Raw genomic sequence first — 26,794 nt, 5'->3', positions numbered from 1 at the left:
GAAAAGTGGCTGATTTTCCGGAATAAGTGGCCCAGTGTAGACACAGCCTAGGTGTGTGGCACACGCACACTCATCTCTGTTGAACTCAGACTTGTTCCAGGCCATGAGGCAGCAGGGGGCTGGGAGGCTGGAAGTCACCCCGAGATCACAACCGTTGGTGGCCACACGAGCTTTCCATGCCTCATTATAGCAGGAGCCAGGCAGTGGAGGAGAGACGTGGAGGGGGATTTGGCCCTGGGAGAGCCAGGCGGGCAGGATTGGGGCCCCTGTGAACCTGTGCATGCAAATACGGTAGCTCTGGATGCATTTCCCCCCAGCCAAACAGCTCCCAGGGGCCTTGGACAGGGCCTGTGTTGCTCAGGAAGGACGAGTTTTAACGTGTCCCCCAACCCTACACTTGTTTCTCTGCTGCTTCCTGACCCAAGAGATTATCTGCATTATTGTCAACCAATCAGTGATCAGAAATAATACCGTGTGACATGCAACCCCATTCTACCCTACCCTGCTGTGGTTGTGGGGTGCAAGCCAAGGCTGAGCCAGGGAGTGAGAAAAAAACTTGCAAAACAACCCCTGGAGCCTGCCCTTGGAGCCGGAGCCTCGGGTGTAAAACAGCGACGCCCCGTTGAAATCCATAGACCAACGCTTGACACCAGGAGGACCTGGCCTGTGGAGTGACGTGCCTGGCCCAGGCCCGGCTCCGGGCAGGTTGCCGTGGGGCCGGGGGCAGGAACCGCACTGCCTGCTCTTGGCCCCTTGCTGAGGAACGTCCGGGAAGTCGCACGCGGCTGGGAGTTTTCAAAAGGGCTGACGAAGGAGCCCAGCTGTGAAAATCCCAACCTTCATCAGCTGAGATTGGGGGCGGGGGCCTCCCTGCCAGAGGTTAACATCCCCCCCCCCCCCCCCCCGGCCAGGGAGCCACTCCCGAGAGTGGGCTGGCAAGCAAGGAAGCAGGAGACACCAGTCGCCTCCCCCGGAATTATTACCCTAAAAGCCCAGCCCCCACCTGCTTGCCATGGGAGCCCCAGGAGCTGCAACAGAGAGGTAGCCGTGGGAGGAAGGAGTCTGGGAAGGCAGCCTGGGCCCTGGATGGGGAAGGAGATTGGAGGCTGCAGAATTAGCTCTGCATTAACACCGCTGTCTACTGGGTCTCCCCGCTCTGCACAGCTGCCCAGTGCGTGTAGATCAGCCCAGTTCCACGGATCTCAGGGCCAAGACCCGCTAAGGACGTGGCCTTTGTCTTGTAGCGTGTGTCTCCACTGCCGCGCGGTGTGAGTGCAGCCTGGCAGGAACCCGCCCTAGCGCTGCCTCCCGCGGCGTGGGCAGCAAGAGCTGTGCAGAGGCAGCGTTGCCGGCTTCCGCGTGCCTGGGGACCTATTTGCATTGCTGCAACCTGCATGGCCCCATCTCCACTGCTATTGTCAGCCATGCTAGTGCAGGTACCTGCGCACCCCGCACACCTTGGATGCAATGTAGCCCCACACACAGTTTGTGCATGCGCATAGGCAGTGTCATTCATCCGTGTGGACACGTCTTGTGGGAGTGCATGCACAGGTATGTTTGGCTAAGTGCACTAGCATGTGTGTGTGCATACTTGTATGTATGGCGTGTAATGTTGCATGCGCATAAGCATGTGTTTGTGTACATGGATTTTCTGGTGTGCAAGTATTTTCTTGTGCTTGTACGCCTCTTTGTTTGCCTAGGCGTGCTAGTAACTGTGCAGACATACTTGGCATGTGGAAATGTTGAGGCCTGGGGTGTGTATATTTGTGTGTGCACACAGACCTATGTTCTGGTCAGATGGGGACAGGTGTATATTCATGTTAATTGCTGTGAACATCTGAGGGTATGACTACATTACAGAATTTTTTTGGAAAACGGCCATTTTTCTGAAAAACTTCAATTACATTCACACTGCAATCGCATTCTTCTGAAAGAAAATCTAAAGACCAGAGGGGTTTTTTGACATTGGTAATCTTCATTCTATGAGGATGAAGCCTTTTTCCGAAAGAGCTCTTCCGGAAAAAGGTGTGTGTGGACGGGGAAGAGGGAGTTCTTTCAAAAGTAGATAAAAGAGGAAAAAGCACAGGTGCCCTATAATCACGGCTTACAAGCGAGTTAGCGCCCATTCAGTGTGGACGCTATCTGCTGAAAAAGCAGATTGTTTTTTCGACGCACTTTGGCAGTGTGGACACTCTCTTTTGGAAGAAGCTTTTTCGGAAGATCTCTTCCAGAAAAGCTTCTTCTGAAAGAAGCCTGCTGTTTGGACGTAGCCTGAGTGTTTTAGCCCTGTGTGTGTGTACACCCAAGCGATTGTACGTTTGTGTGTGTGTGTGAATATTTTTCCATGTGTATCCCTGAGGGTTGTTGCATGTTGTATTCATGGGAACAGCTGCCAGGACCTTAGCTCAGGTGTGTCTATTAGCTCTCCCACAGCACCACCATGCAACACCTGCCCAGAGCTTTTTCTGCTCACAGTCTGGCAAAGGCCATTTTGCCTCGCAGGGCGTAATAATCTCTCATTTCCCGACAATAATCAATGATTCCAGGTGGGGGCTTCTCTCTGTGCTCCCAGGCAGCGAGGGTGGTGGTGGAGCCAATTAGTTGCTGGGATGGCTAACGCGGAGTGATCTGAGCTGCTGGCAGTTGCAGAGTTGTTTGCTATGGAGCATTTGCTGGGGCTGTGTCCAGTCCACGTTTAAATGGCCCAAGTGATGGGGCTGCGGGTCCTTTCCCATCTCAAAAGCATCTTGTTCAAAAACGGAGCTTCATTAATTATGCAAATGAGGCACGGCAAAATTCCACACCACCTCATTTGCAAATGTTTTTGCGGAAAAGGCTATAGTGTAGATATAGCCAAGTGTCTGGAACATGCACATGAGCTAATGTGTGTGAAGCGCTTTGAGATCCTTGCTAACAGGGCAGGGCGTTAGAAGCAGAGCAGATGGCATCACTTGGAGTGAAGATTACCTGACCCTTGCCATTCGGCAGCCCTGTTTTCCATTGCTTAGGACTTCATCAAACTTTAACCATTTGGGCTGAAATCCCCCCCCCTCCCCCCCATTTTCTGCTTCTGGTTGAATTTTGTTGCAAATTTTAGCAGAAGTAGTTTAACCGTTTCCGAGTATGAACTTTGGAAAAATACATAGTTTGGCCTTCGCTCAGCCCCACAGAAACGCCCACAAGGAGCTTAACAGGTCTGTATTCAGAGCAGGGTTTGAGCAGTGCTCAGCAAATGAGGCCACACGCTAGCTGCCACCCTTCCTGGGCATGAATGAGACAGGGCTCTATGGAAAAACTATCATGTGCCCATGTATCCAAAGTCTGCACCATTAAGCACAAGGAGGCTGAACTGAAGTTGCTTGGGCTTACTCGACTTTGCAGCCTTCATGTTCTTTCAACGTAGTTTTTTTGCATAACTATTATGAAAGTGGAGGGCAGAGCCTTTTCGTCTCAAGGTCATTGGTTTGATCCCACACAACAACAGCGGGAAAGGCTGTCCGTTGCTAGGGTGATGAGCACGTTATCCATACGTTGGAAAATAGAGAGATTGCGTCATGAATCAGCGAGTCCAAACTCATTCTAGCACCTTTTCCGTTTCCCCCTGAAATGTGTGGAGATGAGAGAAGAGTTCAGAGGTCAGAGAATGCAGAAGCCAGTGTTATCACTACCCTAGAGTTTACAACCTGAGGCTACGTCTACACTGCCGGCTTTTGCCAGCAGAGAGCATGCAAATGAAGCGCTGATTAGCATTTTGTCATGCTTCATTTGCACAATCTATTCGAGCCATTTTTGTGCAAGGGGGTTTTTGCGTAAAAAGGAAATGTCCACACTGCTTGTTTTTGCGCAAAAACCCCTTGTGCAAAAACAGTTCGAATAGATTATGCAAATGAAACACGACAAAATGCTAATCAGAGTTTAATTTGCATAGTCTCTACCAGCAAAAGCGGCAGTGTAGACAAAGCCTGAGGTCCCTACATCTCAGGGGTCTGCGAAAGGGTGTCGTTATTTAGAAGTGGTCTTTTTCCTCTGAGGTTCTGTAGATTGTATCTAAGATTTCCAAAGGGGTCCCCTGCCTCTACTGGAAAATGTGTAGGGGTGTGCCAGTGGGAAAAGCCTGAAACCGACAATCTGGCAGCAGAACTCGGTCTGTTTGTGTGTTGACCACTTTAAGCAAAAGTGACGATTTATAAAAAGCAAACCCAAGCCCTGTCTGGAGTGGCAGAGGTTTGAAGCTGGCCGGCTTTGGCATGGTGCTGAAAACGCTGGGCCTGAACGTGGCGGTCCTCGCACAGCCTGTGACTCACAGGGCAATGTCCCATTGTTCATTTCTCCGACTGGCCTCAATTTGCAGCCCACAGATCTCAGCAGAAATCTCTCTCCTGGGGCTCCGTGTTGGGCTTCAAGGAACGCAGGCTGCTGATTGAGCTCATTAGAGTCTCCCGTTCTAAGTGGCTTCATTCTGACTGTTTGTGCTGGACTGAGGTTTAACACAAACAAACGTTTACTGCACAAACCCTGCCTCCCAATGGTGTCCCTTGTGCGAGCAAGAAATACGGCCTGATGCTTCTCTGACTAAGGGGAGCATTTACCGGCCCTCTAGATTAGCAACTGATTCCATGCGGCTCTCTGCTTTCCTTTAAAACGCAAGCACTTTTCTAGAGCAAACCCCGACATGTTAACTCAGCCCTTGGCCCCTCCAGCCAGAGCTATTCTCGCTCGCGTCTGCCAGCCTCTATTTTATAAAACAGAAAGGCCTGGAAGCGTGCCCCACCCCCGCCCCGGCACAGCTGAGAGCCCAGTGTTCAGGGCAGTCACCTGGATGTAGGTTGCTGATGCTGGCTATGAAAGTTGCAGCCGCAGCGTCACCTCCCGGGGCTGCGTGAATCTAGACCCCCTCCCCCTTATTTATTCATTTTAGTAAAAGCAAGTGAAGGGGGGCGGGGAGAGCTAGATTCAAATGACCCATTTTGGGGTTAAAAATGACCCAAAATGAAACATTTGGGGCTGAACTAATAAAATGTTTCCAGCCTTTATGATTTCTTTAAAAAAACCAACAACAAAAACCCAACAACCCTGGAAAAACAGATACTCGCTCAGCTCCACGCAAATCTCTCTCCTTCAAGAGATAGAAATGTAGCCGTGTTAGTCTGGGGTAGTTGAAGCAAAATGCAGGACAATGTAGCACTTTAAAGACTAACAAGATGGTTTATTAGATGATGAGCTTTCGTGGGCCAGACCCACTTCCTCAGATCAAATAGTGGAAGAAAGTAGTCACAACCATATATACCAAAGGATACAATTAAAAAAATGAACAAATATGAAAAGGACAAATCACATTGCAGAACAGGAGGGGGACGCGGGGGGGGGGGGGGGAAGGAAGGAAGGAAGGTAAGTGTCTGTGAATTGATGATATTAGAGGTGGGGAGAGTGGGATGTTTGTGAGTTAATGGTATCACCTCTAATATCATCAATTCACAGACACTTACCTTCCTTCCTTCCCCCCCCCCCCCCCCGCATCCCCCTCCTGTTCTGAAATGTGATTTGTCCTTTTCATATTTGTTCATTTTTTTAATTGTATCCTTTGGTATATATGGTTGTGACTACTTTCTTCCACTATTTGATCTGAGGAAGTGGGTCTGGCCCATGAAAGCTCATCATCTAATAAACCATCTTGTTAGTCTTTAAAGTGCTACATTGTCCTGCATTTTCCTTCAAGAGAGAAACATTTGCCTCCTGGTCTTTCCTGGCATGGCATGTGCTGGCAGCTGGCTTCCGACCTAGCATGGTTTGAAGGAGGGACTCTCCGACAGCCTGAGCCTGAAGCACAAACCCATGGAGTTCGCATGTTGTCACTGATCATTTGTCTCACTGCATTTGCTGATTCTCCAGTGCATTTGTGTCTAAACAAGATGTCATGGCTCCTTCCCCACTCTGGCATGATAAATGCAGAAGTGGGGGCCAGCAAGTGTACCCCAAAGCCTTATCTACCAGGCTTTGGTATAAAAATTCCCCCAAAATCTTAAAAACCTAGATCTTGGGAATAAAACTTCCGCTGCCACCACCCAAATGTTGATAAAGAAATCAGGGGAAAGAGCATTTGGGAAATCTTACCCCTAAAATAAAAATCAAGGCACACCATTAACCACTGCCAGGTTAATAAAAAGAAAAGAAAGAACCTTTATTATTACAACAATATTCCTGTTGCAAACATAATGACTAGATAGGGAGGTAACAAAATATACTCATGGAGAAACTCCATGGGCCTAGAACTTAGTTACAAAGAAAAGCCAAAACATCTTTTAAGCAGTGTCAGATCTCAGATCCCATACCCAGTCCTTAAAACAATAAAACCTAACGAAACTACCTAAACTTTACCCTACTTACAGAAAATGAAGAATGGTGTCTTGGAGAGAGAGAGAGAGAGAGAGAGAGAGAGATGCTTGTCCCTCTCTATAGCTGCAGAGCACTCTCTCAGAGAGACAAAAGGGAGAAAAGAAAAAACCCAAATTCCTTTGTCCCAGTTTGAAAAGTCCCACCTACATTCCTATTGGTCACTCCACCTGGCTAGGTGTAGTTAACCCCTTAATCCCCAGGCTGCTGGCTAACCCTCATAATCATGACACAAGAAAGTTGGCTTTTTCCCCAACACCATGTCCCTTCCCGCTTGCCCCAGCTAGGAAATGAGAGAACACCAGAGTTGCCATTTTTTCCTGCCCCCTGAAAGCTGGTTACTTTCTTTCTCTATCTCCCTGAAAGCATGTGCTGGGTGTGTTTCTAGGGGGCTCTTCTTGGACACACATTTCCCCCACACAGGCGGTAGGTGGCTTGTGCTAGAGACTGGGTGTGCTGGCTGGTTGTTGTTGCATTGCTCAGAATCACTGGGCTGCTCGTTACACATGACCGCAGGGCTGCCGGCGTGATGACTATGTTAGCAAAATAGTCCTTCGTATCCTTTGTTTTCATGTCACCTGGAAAGAACCAGACAGGCTTTGCAAACAGATACAAGAGCCCGGAAAGGCTGGCCCAGCTCTCAGCCAGCAGAGCTTGAGCTGTTCAAACCACAGTAAGACAATCGAGAGTACTTAGTCCCAGCACTAAACACTACAGAGTCTCTCCCTGAGTCTCAGGTGCCTTCTTGGGTGATCACTGAGCTCCTCAGTCTCCTGACTTGTGTTTAATTATCACCATCTTCTCTATCAGTCTCCAAGGGCTGGCTGGTTTGTCAGGTGCTTGGAGTTAAATGAACTCCACCAGGGGTTCTTGTGTGTGTGACCTCACTGATTATTGTTCTGGCGTTAACAGCGTCGTGTCTCCATTCCAACGTGGAGGCAGCTGGCGCCATCCTATTCAGCAATCCTTGGCCTTGTTTGTCTTTGTAGTGACAGTTCTTTTGATTACCTTTTGGGCCTTTTATTTGTAATTCTGCTTGTTGTCTCTCAGAAATATCTGGAGCTTCAAGCTAGTTTTCCTTGATTATGTTGGAGAATTCTCTCAAGGGCTCCTGTCCCACTGCAGGACACGGATGTTGAATTTTTAACAGCAAGATTCTTTCTCCAAAGTGTTTCTCAGGCTGATGGGTGCTGACAAAAAGAAAAAAAGATTCATAGGATCATAGAATACTAGGACTGGAAGGGACCTCGAGAGTCATCGAGTCCAGTCCCCTGCCCTCATGGCAGGACCAAATACTGTCTAGACCATCCCTGATAGACATTTATCTAACCTACTCTTAAATATCTCCAGAGATGGAGATTCCACAACCTCCCTGGGCAATTTATTCCAGTGTTTGACTCCCCTGACAGTTAGGACCTTTTTCCTAATGTCCAACCTAAACCTCCCTTGCTGCAGTTTAAGCCCATTGCTTCTCGTTCTATCCCCAGAGGCCAAGATGAACAAGTTTTCTCCCTCCTCCTTAAGACACCCTTTTAGATACCTGAAAACTGCTCTCATGTCCCCCCTCAGTCTTCTCTTTTCTAAACTAAACAAACCCAATTCTTTCAGCCTTCCCTCATAGGTCATGTCCTCTAGACCTTTAATCATTCTTGTTGCTCTTCCCTGGACCCTTTCCAACTTCTCCACATCTTTCTTGAAATGCGGTGCCCAGAACTGGACACGATACTCCAACTGAGGCCTAACCAGTGTAGAGTAGAGCAGAAGAATGACTTCTTGTGTCTTGCTCACAACACACCTGTTAATGCATCCCAGAATCATGTTTGCTTTTATTGCAACAGCATCACAGTGCTGACTCATAGGGTATGTCTACACTAGCCCCCTAGTTCGAACTAGGGAGGCTAATGTAGGCATTCGAAGTTGCAAATGAAGCCCGGGATTTAAATATCCCGGGATGAGGTGTACCAGTAGTTCGAATTAGAGATTCTAATTCAAACTACCTACTCCGTACCGCGTGTAGCCGCAGGCATGGAGTCCACACTAAGGGGGATTTAAAAATGGCGGCGCCTGGGAAGATGCAAATGAAGCCCGGGATATTTAAATCCCGGGCTTCATTTGCAACTTCGAATGCCTACATTAGCCTCCCTAGTTCGAACTAGGGGGCTAGTGTAGACATACCCATATTTAGCTTGTGGTCCACTATAACCCCTAGATCCCTTTCTGCCGTACTCCTTCCTAGACAGTCGCTTCCCAGTCTGTATGTGTGAAACTGATTGTTCCTTCCTAAGTGGAGCACTTTGCATTTGTCTTTATTAAACATCATCCTGTTTACCTCAGACCATAATCTCCAATTTGTCCAAATCATTTTGAATTATGATCCTGTCCTCCAAAGCAGTTGCAACCCCTCCCAGCTTGGTATCATCTGCAAACTTAATAAGCGTACTCTCTATGCCAGACAGTCTGAATGAAATTTCCTCTCTTAATCAAGTTTTACTCACTTAAAACGGCAATGTCATAGGTAGGTACCAAAGAGACTTGAGTGTGTGCTTAAAGTTTGGCATATGCGATCAACTTCAGTCCTGGAACATGAACATACCGTGTGCCCTATAGGAAGAATTCTATTCAATGGCACCAAGTTCCTGGTCAAGAGAGCAGGCGGAATGCTAACACCCCAGGAAGTGTGGATTGTGCCCTGGATTTTGTTGTGACCTTTGCAATATTCAGTGATTTTCTTAAAGTCCTGCCCTCTGCAGTGGTGTCATGATAGGAGAATCTCAGCTTTCATTTTTTAAAAAGATACATTTACCATCCTGGTGGTTGCTGAGTAAATCTGGCAATGTGACCCCTAAAGACTGATAAATAGGGTTGCCAGATGGTTTCAACAATACCAGACACGTTTGCCATTCCATCACCATCCACATTCCATCGCATGTCAAAAATACTGGACATTTCTGTTTTCTCATTTCTATTTTCTCAATTTGTTTCCTGAACAAAAAGCTCAAATACTGGCCTGTTCGGTTCAAAACCGGACACCTGGCAACCCTACCGATAAAAAGCACCCCAACATTCCTTGTTTAAAAAGTTGCACCATCTTTAAGCCAATCACATGATTTTGTGGGGACTGATTTTTTGTTTTGTGATCATATGGGGTTGGCAATACAGGCAGTCTGCCGGTCCGCCAGTCCACCCTGGCACCTTCTGGGGAAAGCAGGCCAGAGAGGCCCTGTAATGTAAAAAAAAGAGTTTTAAATCTCTTTGCTATAGTGAGGAAATAAAGGGAGAAGCCACATGTTTTCTCCTGCCTCCCAGCTGAGGCGAAGGCAGGCCCTGCGGGTTCACTTCATAGTGCTCTGCCTGCTGTGGATATAGCTCGAGGGTTGTGTTCGGGTCATGCCTGGTAAACAAGAACAGAGCAGGACCAGAAATCAGTGAAGCAAAATTAGTGTGTCAGAAACTAGGTTTAATTGGTGAAAAAAATCCCGAGGGTCTGGAGTGTTCTGCCCCCCCCCCCCCCGCATGCTCTAGGTCAGTGGTCCCCAACATGATGCCCGCGGGCGCCATGGCGCCCACGGGGTCATTTGTGTGCATCCGCCAAGTGCTCGGGGCTGGCCTGTCCCCGGGCACGTGGTGCATTCATCGGGGCTGGAGCCAGCCCGGACGCATGGTAAGCGCCGGCCCTGGGAGCGCTGCGAATTGGCCACTCGTGCCCCAGGCGCGCGGCGCTGGGGGGGGCGCCGGCCTCAGGCACGCAGCATTTGGAGGGGGCGCCGGTCCCCGGCGCACAGTGCTTAGGAGGAGCGCCGGCCCCAGGAGCGCGGTGTTTGCAGGGGGGGGCCCGGCCTCGGGTGCGCGGCGCTTGGGAGGAGCACCGGCCCCGGAGCGGAGCGATTGCAGGGGACCCCCGCCCCCGCAGCTATGGGGAGGGCGCCCCTGGGCGTGCATGTGTCCCCGCCCTCTGGCGCCCGGCAGGCAAACGGCCACGCCCCCTGGAGCCCGGCAGCCTCTAAAGGTTGGGGACCACTGCTCTAGGTGGGTCTGTGATGGGGTATTAGCTAATCTGGGCCCAGCCGAGGTCAGTATAAATAAAGGCTCCTAGAGGGGGGAGACAGACTCACTCTTCCTGGGGGAGCAGGAGGGCCCTGGCTGCTGGGGAAGCTGGAGGCTGCCTGACAGAGCCGAGCTGGGGCCTGAGGCACTAGGGCTGCAGAGAGGCAGCGATGAGTGGCCGTGTCAGGCTGCAGTATGCCCCTGAGGTAAGGGGGTGGCTGATGCCTGGCAGGGGGTCACTGAGGCATGGTGGGCAAACAGGGTTCCCAGAGGGGGAGGGCTCCAGAGTGTGGGGGTCCTGTGGCAGGGTGGTACCCAGGGGGGATGGGTGCCAGAGTCCTGGAGGGATGTGGGTCTTAATACAGAGGGGTTCAGAAAAACCAGGTCAGAAGGCCAGACACCAGCCAAGAGCGGGTGCTCCAGCAATGAAGAGCTGGCTCCCAGAGGGTGCCTCCAGGTGCTCATTGGGGGCAGGTGCACACTCTGGCTGTGTCTAGACTGGCATGATTTTGTGCAAATACTTTTAATGGAAAAGTTTTTCTGTTAAAAGTACTTGCGCAAGAGAGCGTCTACACTGGCATGTGCCTTTGCACAAAAGCATCCGTGCCAGTGTAGACGCTGTCTTGCGCAAGAAAGCTCTGGTGGCCATTTTAGCCATCGGGCTTTCTTGTGCAAGAAATTAACTTGGCTGTCTCCACTGGCCTCTTGCACAAGAATACTCGTGCAAGAGGGCTTATCCCTGAGCGGGAGCGTCAGAGTGCGCAAGAACCACTGATTTTGTACAGTACAAAGTCAGTGCTCTTGTGCAAATACTCGTGGCCAGTGTAGACAGGCGGCAAGATTTTGCGCAAAATCTTGCCAGTCTAGATGCACCCTCTGTGTCACAGGGTCCTTAAAGAAAGAGACTTTGAGGAGGAAGATTGGCTACTGGAGCAAGCTGCCACCCCCCACAGCATCCAGGCCGAAGATTAGACCAAAGGGTGGGGCTAAGGTGACATCACCAGCTCAACCTCTCTCTAGATCACAAAACGGGATGGGATGTAACAGCAGCTCTGGCCCACCTCTTCCCCCACGTACCACCAGCTGGACTGTCTGAGATTGTCAAACAAAGGGGATTGTCCTCCTAAAAATGGGCTGCTAAAAAGGAAGCCTTTTTAAAGACTGTGATAGAAATGCAGCCGTGTTAGTCTGGTGAAGCTGAAACAAAAACCAGGACTATGTAGCACTTTAAAGACTAACAAGATGGGGGAGTGGGTCTGGCCCACGAAAGCTCATCACCTATTAAACCATTTTGTTAGTCTTTAAAGTGCTACATAGTCCTGGTTTTTTTGTTTGTTTTTTGTTTTAAAGACTGGGCATTTCAGTGCCTTTCCTTTTTAAAAAAAAAAACTTCAGTGGTTAAAAAGATTTGAATGGTATGTTTGCAACGATGCTAAGCAGCGTGAGTGTCAGTACGCCAGCATGCAAACCTGGGAGTAATGCTGCCTCCGTGTCCTCCCCTTGCAAAGGATGCTGTGCAGTACGTGGCAAACCACAGGCAGGGTCCTGCACTCAGTTTCAGTGTGAGCCAACGTTGACTTCAGCGGCTTATTCTGCATTGAGCCCAGAATCAGGCCCCGTGGCAGCAAACAGGGAGTTTCACTAGACTTGCTTTTCTGCCCTGGCAGGGGAAGCAGCAGGCAGCAGCCAGGCCCAAACAGCTGCTGGTGCTGTGCTTGTTGTTTAATTCTTTGCAATTGCACGTTAACGAAACCAGACCACAGCAAGCCAGCCTCTATGGTCCTAAGGTCACATCCTTGGATGTGGCTAATGTGACATCATTCGATTTACTGCCTTGTGTTCCTGGTGCACCAGGATCTTCAGGCAAGGGTGGTGCACGTATGGCTGTGTTATTCCCTGCGTCATGGCCTTTGAGACATGGGCGTAAAGAGCAGGTTGTCAGAAGTAGCTAGTTGCATGCCTCAGGTTTTGGGAGCCCGGTCTCAGACACATGGGCCTGAGTGCTGGGTGCCATTGGCTTCAGCACCTCAGAAAATCCAGCCCAGGGGATCTGAGCTTAGATTCCCAGAACTGAGGCATCCAGAAGTAGCGATCACTTTGGGAAGTTTTTAGCCTGAGCTATGTGACCAGGAAGGCACATTAATGGCAGAGCCAGGGAAAGAACAGCTGAGTCCTCAGTTCTGGTCTGTATAGAGAAGGTTCAGATTTCAGACACGTCCCTGGTAAGCCCCTCCTTCCCTCCCTCTCCCCCCCCCCAAAAAAGCTGGTGTTTCCCCAGTAAACACCAGAGAAACACTGGAGCGTGTGTTGGCTTCACCCTTTTCCAGAGAGTTTCTTTATGCTGGTGATGTCTCTGCTCCTTGGTACCTAGCGAAGAGTAATGCAGATGACGGGGTGTGGTTTCTAAAGCGCACTAACACATTGCACATTAATTAGGCCACGTAGACCTGCGTGTGTGTTGCACTGTGGCAGATGTCAGGAGTTCCTGGCCCCTGTGGCCGTGCCCTGGGTATTGTACCCCTCTGTCCCTCTCACATGGATTCCATCAACTCCAGTGTGTTTCACTAGCTCTATTTTTACCACACCCTCAATTAGCCTCATTAGAGGGATTTTCTCAGGAAACTCTTCCTCGTGACTTCAGAAGTCTGGCAGAGCAGAGGCAGCACTAAGCTGACAGGAAATCAACAAAGCTTAGAAAGTCCAGAAATGAACCAGCTACGTCACAGGAGTGGAACCTGCTTGGCTGGTCCCAATCCCAGGGTCTCCAGGCACCTCCCGGTGCATCAGCTTTGCCACAGGCTATATTTACTCCGATTTATGCAATGCAATTAGCCCTGCCTCCCTGACCTGCTCCTGGGATCCATCAGGTGCTTTCTGAGTAGCTGTTCAGGTCCCAAGGCTTCAGATTAATCAACCAGAATCTCCACAATGGAAGTGAACATTCTGCTCTCCCTGCTCGGCAGGCCCTGTCCCTGGGCCCATGAAAGAGGGGATGGCGATTCTGGAGTCACTGGTGTCGCTGCAGCACATGGAGACATACTCGATCTAGTTCTCCTAACAAAAGCCGTGAACCTGCAGCACTGAAGGTAGCATCCCAGCCTGCCGGCGCTGGTGTGGCTTCCCTGCTATTGAGCCAGCTACATCAAGGCAAGCTCAGGCGCAGCAGTTGCATGCTGCAATCATGCCTTTGATGGCAGGTGAGACGGATCCTGCCGTAGCCATCCGTCCCCGGGGCTGGATGCCTCAGGAGGAGATGTGTAGCTGACGGGTAGGCCTGTGTGATGGTCCCCTTAGAGAGCACCCATTTCCTATGGAGAGACTGGGGCAGGTGCTCATGGTCCTGCAGCACTAGCTGCTCTGCCTGCCCGTCACTAATTTCATTCCCTTTCCCACAGCCCCGTTGCACCTCACAGCCAGGAACAGGCTCAGATCAGCTCCATCAGCAAGTTGAATCTTTTCGTCCCGCTCCCGTGGGTGAGGAACTGAGTCCCGGAGGGTGGAATTCACTCCAGCCACAAGGGCCCACTCTAGGCCAGGCCAGCAGGTGAGATCTCCCTTCTCACGCTGCCTCCAGCCTGATTTCCCAGTGCTCTTGCTAGGCACCGGCAGTTCCCACGCAGCTTCCGGTTGGGCAGTGGGGGCTCAACACTTTGAACCCCAGCTGCAGACCCCTGCTGGGGGGGTTTGTTCCGGCTGCCTCCTGACATCACCTGAAGCTTGACACCTGCGGACTCACCCGGGTTCTCAATTCTACCTGCCCAGCTGGGCGCACAGAGCCATCGCCTGCCCCGTGAATCTTGCCCTTCTCCAGAGAGCCAGATGAGTGGTTTTCTGCACTGCACCCATCATGGTTAGGGGGGCTGATGTGCAGCCACAGGGAGAGCCAAGAGGGCGGGGGTGGGGTTGTTCTCCTCTCTAACCAGCCCGGCTGCCTGTCTTGCCTTTTCCTTGCCATAGAGCTGATGGGAATAAAGGAAGGCCAATTACTATGGAAGGGAGAAAATAGCCTCATCTCTGACTCTCACCCTCCCGATTCTGGGAGCCAAAGGGCTGATGTAGCTCCTCTCATGGGAGGCAGCAGCAGGAGCTGCTCTGGTTTTGATCCAGCGTGTTTCCAAGGACTCGGAAGGACACGTGGTAGCTCCAGGACATCCTGAGGGAGCATGATAACATCAATTACATCCTGCAAATGAAAAGAGCTGCTTGTGTAAATCTGGTGCTTGACCCACAGCCTGAAGGAGGCAACTTCCTGCTCTCTTGACGTGGTGATTAAAGAAGAATGGTCTGTCCCCAGGGACCGGGCTTTATTAGTTCTGCTTATTGAGTGAACAGGCTTTGTGTGTCCTCAGACTCGTACAGCCCACAGGCACCAGGACAATGGGGTGAATTTACCTGGAAGCAACTCAGGCATTCTGGGGATACAGGGCTTGGGAAAGCCCCGCGTTTCAGGAGCGCGCAGCCCAGGCCATGTGGCCGAGGGTTGGATCTCGAATGCTGGAGTGACACCACCTCACCCAGAGGCAGAGCTGGGCAAGGAACGGAACCACCACAGGACATTTGAATTACAAATCAGAGCGAAAAAACCAAAACTTGGAAACTTCCTGCAGAACAAAAATTCTTTTTTTTTTTTTTAAATTTGGAGCTATCTAAACATTTAGGCTCAATAAAGTAAAAATAGTGGGGGTTTGTGAGTGGAAACACAGTATAAATATGAAATATAATAGATTTAAATGATTATAATACAGCTTCTCCCCTCTGTCTTGCTCCACAGCCCCAGGGCCCTCATCAGTTCCCCCTTCCCATCCTGCCCCACAGCGCCTGGGCCCTCGCCAGCCGGCCACCATGTATCAGAACAAGCCTGAGGATAGCCAGCACTGAATCTTCTTTTAACAGCTTCGGGGGGATAAACTGCCATGAAAGCTCATGGTCCCATCTCCAGGTTTTGTTAGTCTTTAAAGTGCTACCAGACTACTTCTTTTAACAGGTTCTCAGATACCCACCCCTTTAAACAGGGACCTGGGCCTTTCCTAGTTAGGTCTGGGGACAGAGAACGCAAGGAGAGGTAGCCTAGGAGATGTTGGAATGCCAGCTCGTGTCCCTCAAGCTGTGACACCTGCCTAATTTTTTTTTTAAATTCAAGGCCCCCTGGGCATAGAGCAGCCTTTAGGCAACCAGCCAGCCCGAGGAAGGCTGACAACGATGGGCCCCCATGTTCACTGCACCCTGGATTAGCAGTCCATGGCTGTACAGGGTATCCCCACTATACGTCCAAGATAAGTTCAAAAAACTGTGGCCGTACAGCGAAAGGACGTAAAGAGAGGAATTCCCCCCCCCCCCCCGTCCCGCTCGCTTCCGTTTGCGCCAATTGGTCTTTTAATTTTTGCGCCACAGAAGAGCGGGGTGTGGGTGGACTTAAAACGGAACCGTTCCCACAAGCATCAGCGAAGCAACTTACAGCGGGGACGCCCTGTATCACTTAACCGCCTTGTCACGGGAAAAGGGCCATTTGGTGCTTTGCGTGGCTATGCAGTGCGGGGGGGGGGGCACGCACATCTGTGTGCAAAGCCAAGTGTGAGGACCAGACTCAGCGCTAGCAGCAGGCAGGCCCTGCTCCTGAACGGTTGCCATGGCAGCACACCTGGGGATTGCCTGGGGCCCAGGTCTGTGTGGCACTTTCCATTGTGCTGTCTCGCCGGGAGCGTTGCGCTCTGGGAGACTGGACCTGGGCGACTCCTAGCATGGGATTATATAAGACAGAGGCAGCCGAGGAGCCGTAGCAGATACCCCCCCCGTTGTGTGGTGGTTTAGTGCCAGGGAAAGCCGACGGCTTTGTCTACACTGGCACTTTTGTGGCTCAGGAGTGTGAAGAGACATCTCCCTGCATGACAAGCGTCAGGGATGCAACGTGCCAGTGTGGACCGTGCTTCCTTGGCAGGAGCCGCTGGACGTGGCTCTGTCAGCAGAAGAGGGTGTGGCTGCAGGGGCCCGGCTCCGCCATTGCACGGCGCGCAGGGCAGGCACCGCCTAAGGACTTTGAACCGCTACTGAGGAGCCAAGCAAGTAACTAGCTGCCAGGACAGAGGGACCGAGCACACAAGCCCCAGTGTGAACAGCTGGGCACTCTCATGCACTTGTATGCACATCAGGGCACCTCCATGTGCTCACACACATGCACCACATACATACGCGTGCTGCACAGCCATCCAAACACATGTATGTAAACAATATGCCCCGTGTGCATGCGCTATGTTCATGTGCTGTGTGCTCTCTGCTGTGCCTGTGCTCGCTGGCAAGGGGCAGCTCCCCACTTTTCGATAATCCTAGACTCCTGGATCTACCACTGAGGGCCTGATCCTGTACTCCTTGCACACACGACGATTCCCACCGAGGGGCGTTGCCTCGCCGTGCCTCAGTTTCCCCCTCAGTAACGGGCCCACCGCTGACGCTGTCCGAAATGCAGAAGGACATTTGGATCCAGGTGTGGCACATCCTCTTTCCTCCCTGCCAGAGGCGACTTCTCTGAAATCCTCTATGCTGGGCGTTGGCCGGACTCTGCGCTTGCTGAACAGCCCGGCTGGGTGGCTTTCGTTCCTCCGAGGGAGGTGTGCCACTGGCACGCTGCTCCAGGCAGTGATTCAGCCCCTGGGTTAATCATTGACTCCTCCCTTCTCTCTTCTCCCTCCTCACGCCTGAGATCGCTTTGATTCCTGCCAGGGCAGCACTGCAGCCTGGGCTGCCCTGGGTTTGTTTCTGTCTGGCCCCACGGCACCTGCAGCATTCAAGGGCTTTGGAACCTTTGACTGACTTGCTGAAAAAGCAGCATCAAGGCACCGGGGCAGCGGTGCCTGAAAGCGAGGGGAGCCTGGGTGAGTTGGTTATTTCCGTCTGCTTGGCCCAGCGCTGGGCTTTGGGAGCGTCACACTAGCACCGGGCAGGGAATGGTGCCAGGACGCCTTGCAGTCACCTTGATCACAGGCAGGGACACGCTTGCTGCTCATGTGCCTGACCTAAGCGCTTCCCTGCACCTCCCACACTAACCCTCACCCTCCGGGTAGGAGCAGCGTCTGTTCTCTCGCTGTCTGTTCGGAGGGTGCCAAGCAGGGAGGGGGCTTTTGCTTCATGCCATGTGTGTTCTCCCCACCCCACATGCCCCATCTCAGTCCTGGGCACGAGGTTTGGCTTCCTTCTGGTGCCAGCCAAGGGGCTCTTGATTCAACATCTTCACTCAATGCTAACAAGCCAGAATTCCCTTCACAGGGGACACATCCCCTCCTAAGGCCAGGGGGGCTGAGCTCTGAGGGGAGTGGAGAGGATGAGGCACCTCACAGAATTGGGCCCCGCCCCGGCCCAGTGTGTGGCATGGCTGCTGGATATTAAACAGCTGCCCTGTAGGGCTGCCAGGGAGGGGGGGGTCACAGGCCAGAGACGGATCTGGCCACCCCCAAAGCCAAGCAACTGGCGTTAAGTCTCTGATTACTTCAGTGGTGTCTCCATCCACCCCACTCCTCCTGCACCCTCACCCAGATCCCCCGCTCAGGCCCTCAGTGCCCCCTGGAGCTGGTATCTACAAAGCAAGAAGAGGTGAGAGGTTTTTCCTGGCATCGAGTCCAGGGGAGTCACTGCTCTCCGACCCAGCCGCTCAGAGCAGGCGCAGGCTGTGACTCCTCCAAGCCCAGGAGAGACCGGACACAAGGGTCTCCTGAAAATAGCCTCGAGGGCGCCACACTCACCCAGCACGAGCAGCAGGCAGTTCCTCTTCCTGCTCTTTGTTTTGTGCTGGAAAATTGCTGCTGCCGTTCTCGGTTTATTATTTATGAACGGATTGTCTGAGCGCTGGATCTCGCTGAGCAGCAGCAGCCCAGTCCACTCGCGCTCTGGCCAAGGAAAGTACGTTTCCAGCACAGGATAGACTCCTTGAGCAAGCCAGGACCTCTGGGTTTTCTGCTCCCAGCTCTGCCGCCTCCTGAGACACATCTGGCAAGTTAAATCCCCCTCTCTGGGCCTCAGTTCCCGTCTTTTGAGGTCAATCACTTCCTCAAAGGGAGATTCAAGGCTGCTGCTGTTTGCAAGCTAGTGGAAGGTCTCTGCAGCCGAGGACAGTTATTTCAACAGGGTCACCAATGACTGACCTTCTCCATTCTCCTCCCTGGGTAACTCAGGTTCAGCCAACTGGCCTCTCTCCCTGCCTTGTAACCTGCTCTGTGCACATTGCTGAAGTGACGGCACTTCCCACTTTGCTTCTGATTTGATCACAAGGGATTGTTTCCCCGGCCCAGGCTGACGCAGATGTTTTTGCAGGATAAGGGTGGAAAATCACCTTCCAATAATATTTGCTAAGCAGATGGGGGGGGGGGGGGGGATTGGCTTGGGTCAGCTAGGCCTGCGTGATGCAGTTCCACTGCAAAACTGACCTCACAGACTCTATCGAGTTTCCCTCTGCCAAATGTTGACTCTGCCAGCCAGAGAGAGCTTTTGTTCTCACCCCGCCCCCTTTAGATCCGGACTTTCTGCCCAAAGGCAGTGAGCAGCTCAGCAGTAAAACTGGTGCGAGGGCAGCAGTGCTGCCAGACTCCCGCTCAAAACGCAGGAGGCAGCGGCAGAGCCTCCAAAATTGTGTGATTGCCCCCAACGCCCATGAGAGGGTTTTGTTTTTAGTCAGTCGTTTGACTTTGTCACTCCCCCTCTATCCCTGAGCCAGCGTACGGGGCAGACGTCCAGGTTGAAAGGGCAACCTGGAAAGACTCGCTGGCTGGTCTGGTGAAGCTCTGAGCTAGGGGAACTGCCAGCCATTCCCATTCCTGGCTTCTTTTCTCTGCCGCTCCTGGCCTGGCACACATGAGCACCACTTCCCTGACTGCCCTTCCTCTGCCCAGCTCCCCAGCACCTCGTCCTCGACTGCTCTCCCCACCTTTGGCTGCCCCAGGCACCTCGCTGTTCTCAGGCCACACAGCAAGGCAGGGCCGGGGGCAGGACAGATCCGAGTGCTCTGCCCCGGAGGCTCTTGCACCCAGCGCTGCCCAGGCCTGATCGCAACATCTTCTCCCGTGGGCATCAGACTCCTCTGGCTCGGCTTGGTGCCCCAAAGGCTGCAGCACTGCTTTCCCTGGTGGCGGGGAAGCAGCCACCTGATCCCTCCATCACCCACCCCATCCCTGTCCTCTGCACCCCCTCTGCCTCCTCTGTATCCCCGAGTCTCCTCATTGCCCCCCCTTGGCTTCTCCCCTGCCCTCCTTCTAGTGCCTGAACCCCCTAAATCTGCCTCCAACCCCCCCTCACTCTTCCAGCCCCCCTGTCACGGGGTCTCTCCGGCTCCAGACTATCCCTGGATTCCACCGGCCTCTGGCAGCCATTTGGCATGTGGGCATGGCATCAACCTCACTGAAACCAGCAGGAGGCAGCAGCCATCTTTGCTAAGGGCAGGTGCACTCCTTTTGAGGCTAGACGGGGAAATGGCAGCTGTCATGCTGGCAATGGGGGACGATGATCATTTGCTATTTATTTTAAAGAGTTTGTCTGTTTGATCAAGAATGCTTCCTAAACCGGAAGAGCGAGGACCACCAAATTCGGTAGGCAGCTTCCTCTGTCCATAACTTAAAGCAGCATAAGGGTTTGGTTGTTCCAGGACAATGGGCTGCTCATAACACCAGACAGAAAAGAGATAGAATCATCCAATCAAGTACGGTTCCCAAAACTGTACGTACCTGAGTGAATGTTGAGACTGAACCAAGATGAGTCCAAAAATAGGATGAACCTGGCATAGGATTGCTTCTCAATAAACCTTACGGAAAAGAGAGAAACTGGAGACATTTAGGAAACGTTTAGATTACAGGCTTTTGTCGACACAGGCTTTATCGACAGATACTGTTGACAAAACGTCTGTCGACAAAGAGTGTCTAGACTACAGCCCGTTCTGTCAACAAAGCAAGCAGCTTTGTCAACATGAGAGTGTAGACGCAAAGGACAGTGTAGATGCAATAGCGCCTTCTGTCGACAGAACTCTGTTAACAAAAAGCGTTATTCCTCATAGAATGAGGTTTACTGCCGTCGACAAAACTGCCGCGTTCTGTCGACTTCCTGTCAACAGAACGTGGCGGTAGTGTAGATGCAGGTATAGTTTTGTCGACAAAAGCCCACTATTGTCAACAAAACCCTGTAGTCTAGACACACCCTTAGAATCGTGCTCTGTTTTGGCATAGATACATCAATGCTTAAGGTTTGAAAACTAGAAGAAAATGTGACTGGAAACCAAATTGACTATAGGCCTTTTTTAAAAAACATAACAAATGATAAGAGTTTATAGGAATGAAAAAAAAATACCCTTGATGGAATTCCCATTTTAAAAAGTTTACTAAAAAAAATTAAATAAATTTTAACAATCCCTTTTTTAAAGAGAAATCTGAAATAAAAATTAACCTTATAAAAATATCACTGTATTTTAAAAAAACCCAATCTTTTAAATAAAGTGAGTATATTTCCCTTTTACTTTCAAAAGAACCCCAACAACAAATTTGCTAGAACTGAATCTGGGAAGTCCGGCTTCGATCTCCCTTGTCCGCTATCGTTGGGACCTGACTGGGCCTGGAACAAGAGAATTTGCCAGACCAGGGGAGGTCTGCCAGCAGCCCCCAAGCACATGCGGCTGGCAGGCTGCCCCAGCAGGTACTTTGCCTCGACCTCCCCCCCAAACTGGCTGGGCTGCTTGGCCAGCTGCTTCTGGCTCCCTGAGTTTCTGGAGGCTGCAGGGGACTCCAGCCCCAGGCAGCGGGCTACAGGGATTCCAGCCCTGGTCCTGCGCTTCCTGCAGCTGAGACAACCCTGTTTTCCCCCCTGGCTTTCCCCCCTGCCCGTAGGCTCCAGAGCACTCTGGTCCAGGAACTTCGGTGTTTCAGCAGGACCACGGATGTTGCCGGACCAGAGGAGGCCGGTTTTTAGAGGTACAACCTGTACTGCGAGTTGGGGCCTTCATTACGTTTACGTGGGTCACGGTAACTCCCCTCCCTCCGCCCCCTGCTGCAGCTCACTAGAGTTGTGATCAGATTGCAGGAGTCACCGTATTGCAGGGATTCTAGGACAGAACTCGGCTCATTTGAGCCGGACTCTCCATTGCCCTGTGTGTGGCAGGATGAATTGCACCAGCCGGCACAGTGAGTGAAAAGCTGCCTCAGACCTTTGCACTGACATAATGGCGACATGAGGTGAACATAAGAACATCAGAGCAGCTAGACTGGGTCAGACCAAAGGTCCATCTAGCCCAGTGGCCTGTCTGCCGACAGTGGCCAATGCCAGGTGCCCCAGAGGGAACGAACAGCTCCAGGATCCCTCCCCTGCCATTCCCAATTCCTGACAGGCTAGGGACGCCGTTCCTACCCATCCTCGCTAATAAGCAGGGCCTGACAAACCGTGGCAAAAGCTGCTTGCCAGCCGCACACTGCGCATGCGCAAGAGCCGCATTTCACATGCGCGCGCCGCCGGTAAACAGGGCGCCGGGCTGAAATTACTCACCACGGGTGAGTAGATTCAATAGCTTGTCAAGCCCTGCTAATAAGTATTGATGGACCTAACCTCTGTGAATTTATCTAGCTCTTTTTTGAATGCTGTTAAAGTCTTGGTCTTCACAACATCTTCTGGCAAGGAGTTCCACAGGTTAACGGTGTGCTGCATGAAGAAAAATGCAGGGCTACAGAGGGTCGGGCCATTGTCATCTGACACCACCTGGGTTTCAGTCCTTTTTTATTTTCTTCCCTGCATCTTAGCAGCACAGCACGAAAGCCTCCCAAACAAGAACTGTTGGTTATTCTTCCTCTAGCACAGCCCTGCTGGGCAGTTAGAGGTACCTGCAACCGTGTTTGTCATTGTCTTCGACATAATTTCCCTTGACAAACAAGGGTGTAAATTAAGGAGGAAATCGGAGTTTGTGTCATCTCCCAGTGATAAGAAAAGGGGAACACAGGATCCAGCTGGCCGGGAGGTAGAAGTGGCCTGCAGCCGCCTGCTGAAAGATGGTTGTACTAGGACAGCAGCTGCTTATCTCTGCTGCATTTAAAGGGGCAGCTAAAGAAAGGAAAAATAAAGCCAAGAGTGATGCTGCAGGGAGCAGGTGTGGTAGCGAGAGACCAGGCAGACAGTGAGAAGGGAGGGGACTGACTTCCTGCCTTTGGAAGGGCCAGCACTGTGGCTGGGAACACATGCTCTGGTTTTCAAGGGCAGAGTCTGGTGTTTGACACAGCTGTGGCTTTTTGTTGGCACTGTTTCTCTGCAGTAAAAACAGGTGGTTTTGTCCTGGCCGGCTTTGGGCATGCAGAACCCGCTGCACCTGGCCCCGGAAGCTCAGCGATGTCTTGGGAAACTGAGAAAAGTTTCCCAAAGGGCCATGTTCTGAGTGAGCAGGCTCCAAAGGCTGCATTAAAGCCACTTGCCACCCCTAAGGGGCTGTCCCAAGAGCAGCAGCGGGACGACCCGCCACACTCGGTTATGTGCATTCACCTAGTGAGTGGCCATGCCTGCCTCAAAGTTGGTAGTCTGAACAGACAGAGCAGAGTCCTTATCCCCCACAGGAAACTGAGGCAGGGATTAAGAAACCTGGCAAGATCACCCGGGGTGGGGAAGGAGTCAGCGCAGCCAGTACCAGGGGCACGAACCCGACAGCACTGCGTCAGTCCCTGGTCAGTGGATCATTCCTGCCTGCACAGAGGTTTCCCTGGCTCTGGCAGCGGAGCAGGTAGGCACGGCGCATAGCCATGCAGTCTGTAGGCCTTGGCGGCTGCCTAGGTGTGTCGTCTTGCATCAGTCCTCAGTTGGAATCGAGTCATTTTACACCAGGAACAGGGCCACAACCAGGCTTTGTGAAGGCAAAAGGGATATCCGGGGGGTGCTGTAATCAGCAGTTCAGTCCGGTGCTGCCAAGGCTGGAAGGCCCTAGAGAGAGACCCTTGGCAGCACGGGCTGCATCAGTGACTGTGGAGGTAGGAGTGTCACGGGGTCTCTCAATGCGGAATCCCCTTTAGAGCTGTCACAGCCGAGTGCTGGCTCCACCATTGGCACACCCCATGCCAGCCTCCCCTCGGATACCAGCCCTGAGTCCAGCTACCGAGCCCCTGGTCAGCCACGGCCCATCCCCTTCCGTTGCCCCACCTGCCCAGCCCCCTCAGAAGGGCGAGCCTGGCTCTGGGAAGGGCCGGTCGACTGGTCCTTTGCACGATTTCACCTCCGCGTCAGTGGCACAAAGCGTCTGAACAACCGAGCCGCCCAGGGCTCCCGGACAGCCTGGCGGTCCCACTGCAGCCTGTCCTGAGCAGCCCTGCCTAACAGCCCAGCTCTCACAAGCATCCCTACAATGACAAAGCAGGGGCTGCGTCAGTCGGACGCCCGTGCGAGCGAGTAGCCTCGCACCCCGCCTGCAGGCGATCCATCAAACCTCGGCGAGACGAGCGGCCACGTCGCGGGGCGTCCCCGTGCCAGCAGCGGCAGCTGGGGCAGCAGGGCTAGGGATGGGAAATTAACGAGCCTGCCACCTTCGTCTATGCCACCATCTGTTCTGCTCTAAGAGGGCTCATTTCCTTCCATACGGCTGCTGGGCAATTACCAGCATTGCACCGCCGGTGCCCTCGTCCTAATGAAGTGAGCAGCCTCTCCAGGCGCACTGCAAAGGAGCCTCTGGGCTGGTTCCAGCTGCCTGCCCCTGTGAGCACCTTGGGGGCTGCATGCGGGGCTGGCAGGGTGCTGCGTAAATGGATGGACTTGGCCACATTCCCTGGAGACGTCCAGGTGCATCAAGGGCCCCCGCGGATACTGCCGAGACGGGGGAACTAAAGACAGTCGGTCTGCATTGGGCTGCTGTGCAGCGTCCTGGAAGTCCTGCTGGGGCACAGGGCGGCGGCGCTGCCCTTCCACCTGCTGCTGTCGCCATTCTTGCCATGTCGGGTTTATTTCCTAAGGCCTCGGCTCCCGGAGGCGTGTGATTACGTGAGATGCTCCGTTTTCTTCTTTAAAACCGAGTCGAGCCCCCTGGTGGTGGAGAAGAAGTTTGAAAACGTGTCCTCAAAGCGCCAGCGCCAGAAGGCAAAGGGAAAACCCACCATTGTGATTTTTTTAAAATCTTGTGATTTTGAATCCAGCCTCTTGATTGTGGGGCCTGGTGTATGACTCGGGGTCTCATGGGGTTGATCATTCCAGGAAGATTAGGGCGGGGAGAGGCTGTTCTCAGTGGGAGCAGGTGGCAGACCGAGGAGCAATGGGCTCAAGTTGCGGGGGGGGGGGGTCTAGGTTGGATATTAGGACAAACCATTTCCCTAGGCGGGTGGGGAAGCGCTGGGCTGGGTTCCTTAGGGAGAGGGTGGAATCTCCATCCCTGGAGGTGTTTAAGTCTCGGCTTGACAAAGCCCCGGCTGATTGAGTTGGGTTGGTCCTGCCTTGGGCAAGGGGCTGCACCCGCTGCCTCCTGAGGTCTCTGCCCACCCTAAGATTCTGTGATCCTCAGATCACTTTCCATCTGTCTTTGGGACATGCCCCAAACAACCCATCTGCCTGCATTGGCTGCTGAGCCGCGGGAGAAGGACTGGGGAGCTGAGCGGGCAGCTCTAGGGACTGGCGGTCCCGAGTGGAGAACAGTGCAGTGGCCCTGCCCCTGCTTCAGGGACCCATGCTGGGGTGCTCAGCTTTCATCCCTCCCGCTTCCCCCTGCGGAAAGGGCTGTAATCGTGACTCGCCCCCGGCAGCAGCCCTGTCTCCTTAGTCCGGTAGCAGGACCTGCGGACGGGGGATGGTTCTTCAGCAGCGAGGCAGCTGGGAGCACAAAGCTGCCTGCAGCCCGTGGGGATGTGTTTGGGGCGGCTGGTCTGTGCTGCTGCCGCTGCCTCGGCTCCGCTCCTATTTTTAGCTTGCCTGCTCACGAGTGTGCCAGCGTGAGCTGGGATTCATAGTGTCGGCCTGGCATTGGAGACAGCCTTGCCCCATGGGCGTTTAGTGGCATTTGGAGAGCCCTGCCTCGCAGAGGCCAGGGAACGGCTGGAGCGTTAGAGCTGATGGATTGCGAGCGGCCAGCCCCAACACGTGCCCTGCCACAGCCTCCCCCGTGCGCCGGGGCTCGGGGGGAGGGAGCTGAGAGAGGACAGCAAAGGGGCGCGGCACAAGGTGGTTGTGGCTGCCTCTGTTGTCAGGATCTGGCCACCAGAACCCCGTCGGAGCCAGCGTTCGGGCCAGAGCAGCCACACAACACTGGGAACCCGCCGTGGGGTGCGGGCCTGGCACCGTGTTGTTTCCTCCCGCTGCCCCTTTGTGCACGGAGATGCAGCTGAGTCCTCAGCCCTGAGGAGCACGCTGGGAGACGTTAATTCGGGAAGGTTTGGGGGGTGCTCCGAGAGCCTCAGACTGGAGGGGACTGGACCCCTTTCTTATGCATCAGCATCGCCTCCATCAGAATAGGCCGGGCTGTGGAGCTTTGCTTGGGCTCGGTTGCTGGGTGCCGCATGCAGGGGCTGGGTGTGCTGGTGGCTGGTGGCCCTTTGGGCGCCACGTCGTGTGACTCTCTGGGTATGGCCACGCGGTTCCATGTCTGCGGCTGGCCCGTGCCTGCTGGCTGGGGCTAAGGGGCCGGTTAAGTCCAGGGTAGACGTTTGCATTTGGACTGGAGCCTGGGCCCAAGGACCCTGTGAGGGGGAGGGTCCCAGATGTGGGCCTGCAGGCAGCTAGTCCAGAGGCAAACGGCCCCTTAGCATGTGCCCCCGAAGCCCCAAGTGCGGGCAGGAGGTGCCCGGGGCTCTCAGACTCCTGGCCTTGGAAGGGGAGGGGCAGCAGCTGGCAGCCCCAGGGGTCTGGCTGGCCTCACTAGCGCTCTGATCCGCACTGTTACTGAGAAGGCTTTTCCTCTGCTCGCAGGGAGCCAGAAAGCACAGACCCCGTCTCCTTTCAGTCGGCAGTGACCGTACTCCGCAAAGGGCCTCGCGCCGGGCCCTTGCACGGGGGAGATTAATGCTGTCGTGCAGAAAAGCCGCGGCTGCTGGTTCCAGACCCAGCCTGCTGCCCAGAAAGCACGGTCTGGGAATTAGCCGCCTGCTGCTCCTCCGCTCTCTCCCAGGAGCTGAGGGGGAATTTTGGCACATTAGAGCGATGAGCAATTGAGGGGAAAGCTCTGCTCCCAGCGAGGCAGGGCCTGTGTCTGTGTCCTGCCTCCCAGGCCTTCCTTCCCGGGCGCCCAAGGCCCACGGCGGCTGCAGTGGGAGCCGCACACTAGTATCCGCACTATCCGTCCTCCCAGGGCATTAGCCGCGGTTTTCTCCGTCCTCCCAGCCGCCTCTAGCTCTGCATCTCCATCCGCCGTCACCGTCCCGGGCTGCCACGCGCTTGCGCTCCCCAGGGGTTGAAG

The 26,794-nt window shown here is 53.2% G+C and overlaps 1 long non-coding RNA gene across 4 annotated transcripts in view; it reads left to right on the top strand.

The window, feature by feature from the left end:
* Positions 1-26,794, top strand: part of LOC106731587 (uncharacterized) — a 52,455-nt gene that overhangs the window by 12,687 nt on the left and 12,974 nt on the right. Inside the window, exons 1-2 of one of the 4 annotated variants that reach the window (XR_012897561.1) lie at positions 16,888-17,300; positions 20,927-21,368. The exons of 1 other annotated variant lie outside the window; for it this stretch is intronic. This is a non-coding gene — a long non-coding RNA (uncharacterized LOC106731587). Of the gene's footprint in view, positions 1-16,887; positions 17,301-20,926; positions 21,369-22,988; positions 23,153-26,794 lie in introns of those variants that run through there. 2 more of the 4 variants (XR_012897560.1, XR_003088211.2) reach the window with 2 other exon arrangements.

The sequence above is a fragment of the Pelodiscus sinensis genome, chromosome 25 (genome assembly GCF_049634645.1).
Source record: "Pelodiscus sinensis isolate JC-2024 chromosome 25, ASM4963464v1, whole genome shotgun sequence".
Lineage (NCBI taxonomy): Eukaryota > Metazoa > Chordata > Testudines > Trionychidae > Pelodiscus > Pelodiscus sinensis.
The sequence above is the reverse complement of the archived record's forward strand: the minus strand, read 5'-3'. Positions and strand labels throughout refer to the sequence as shown.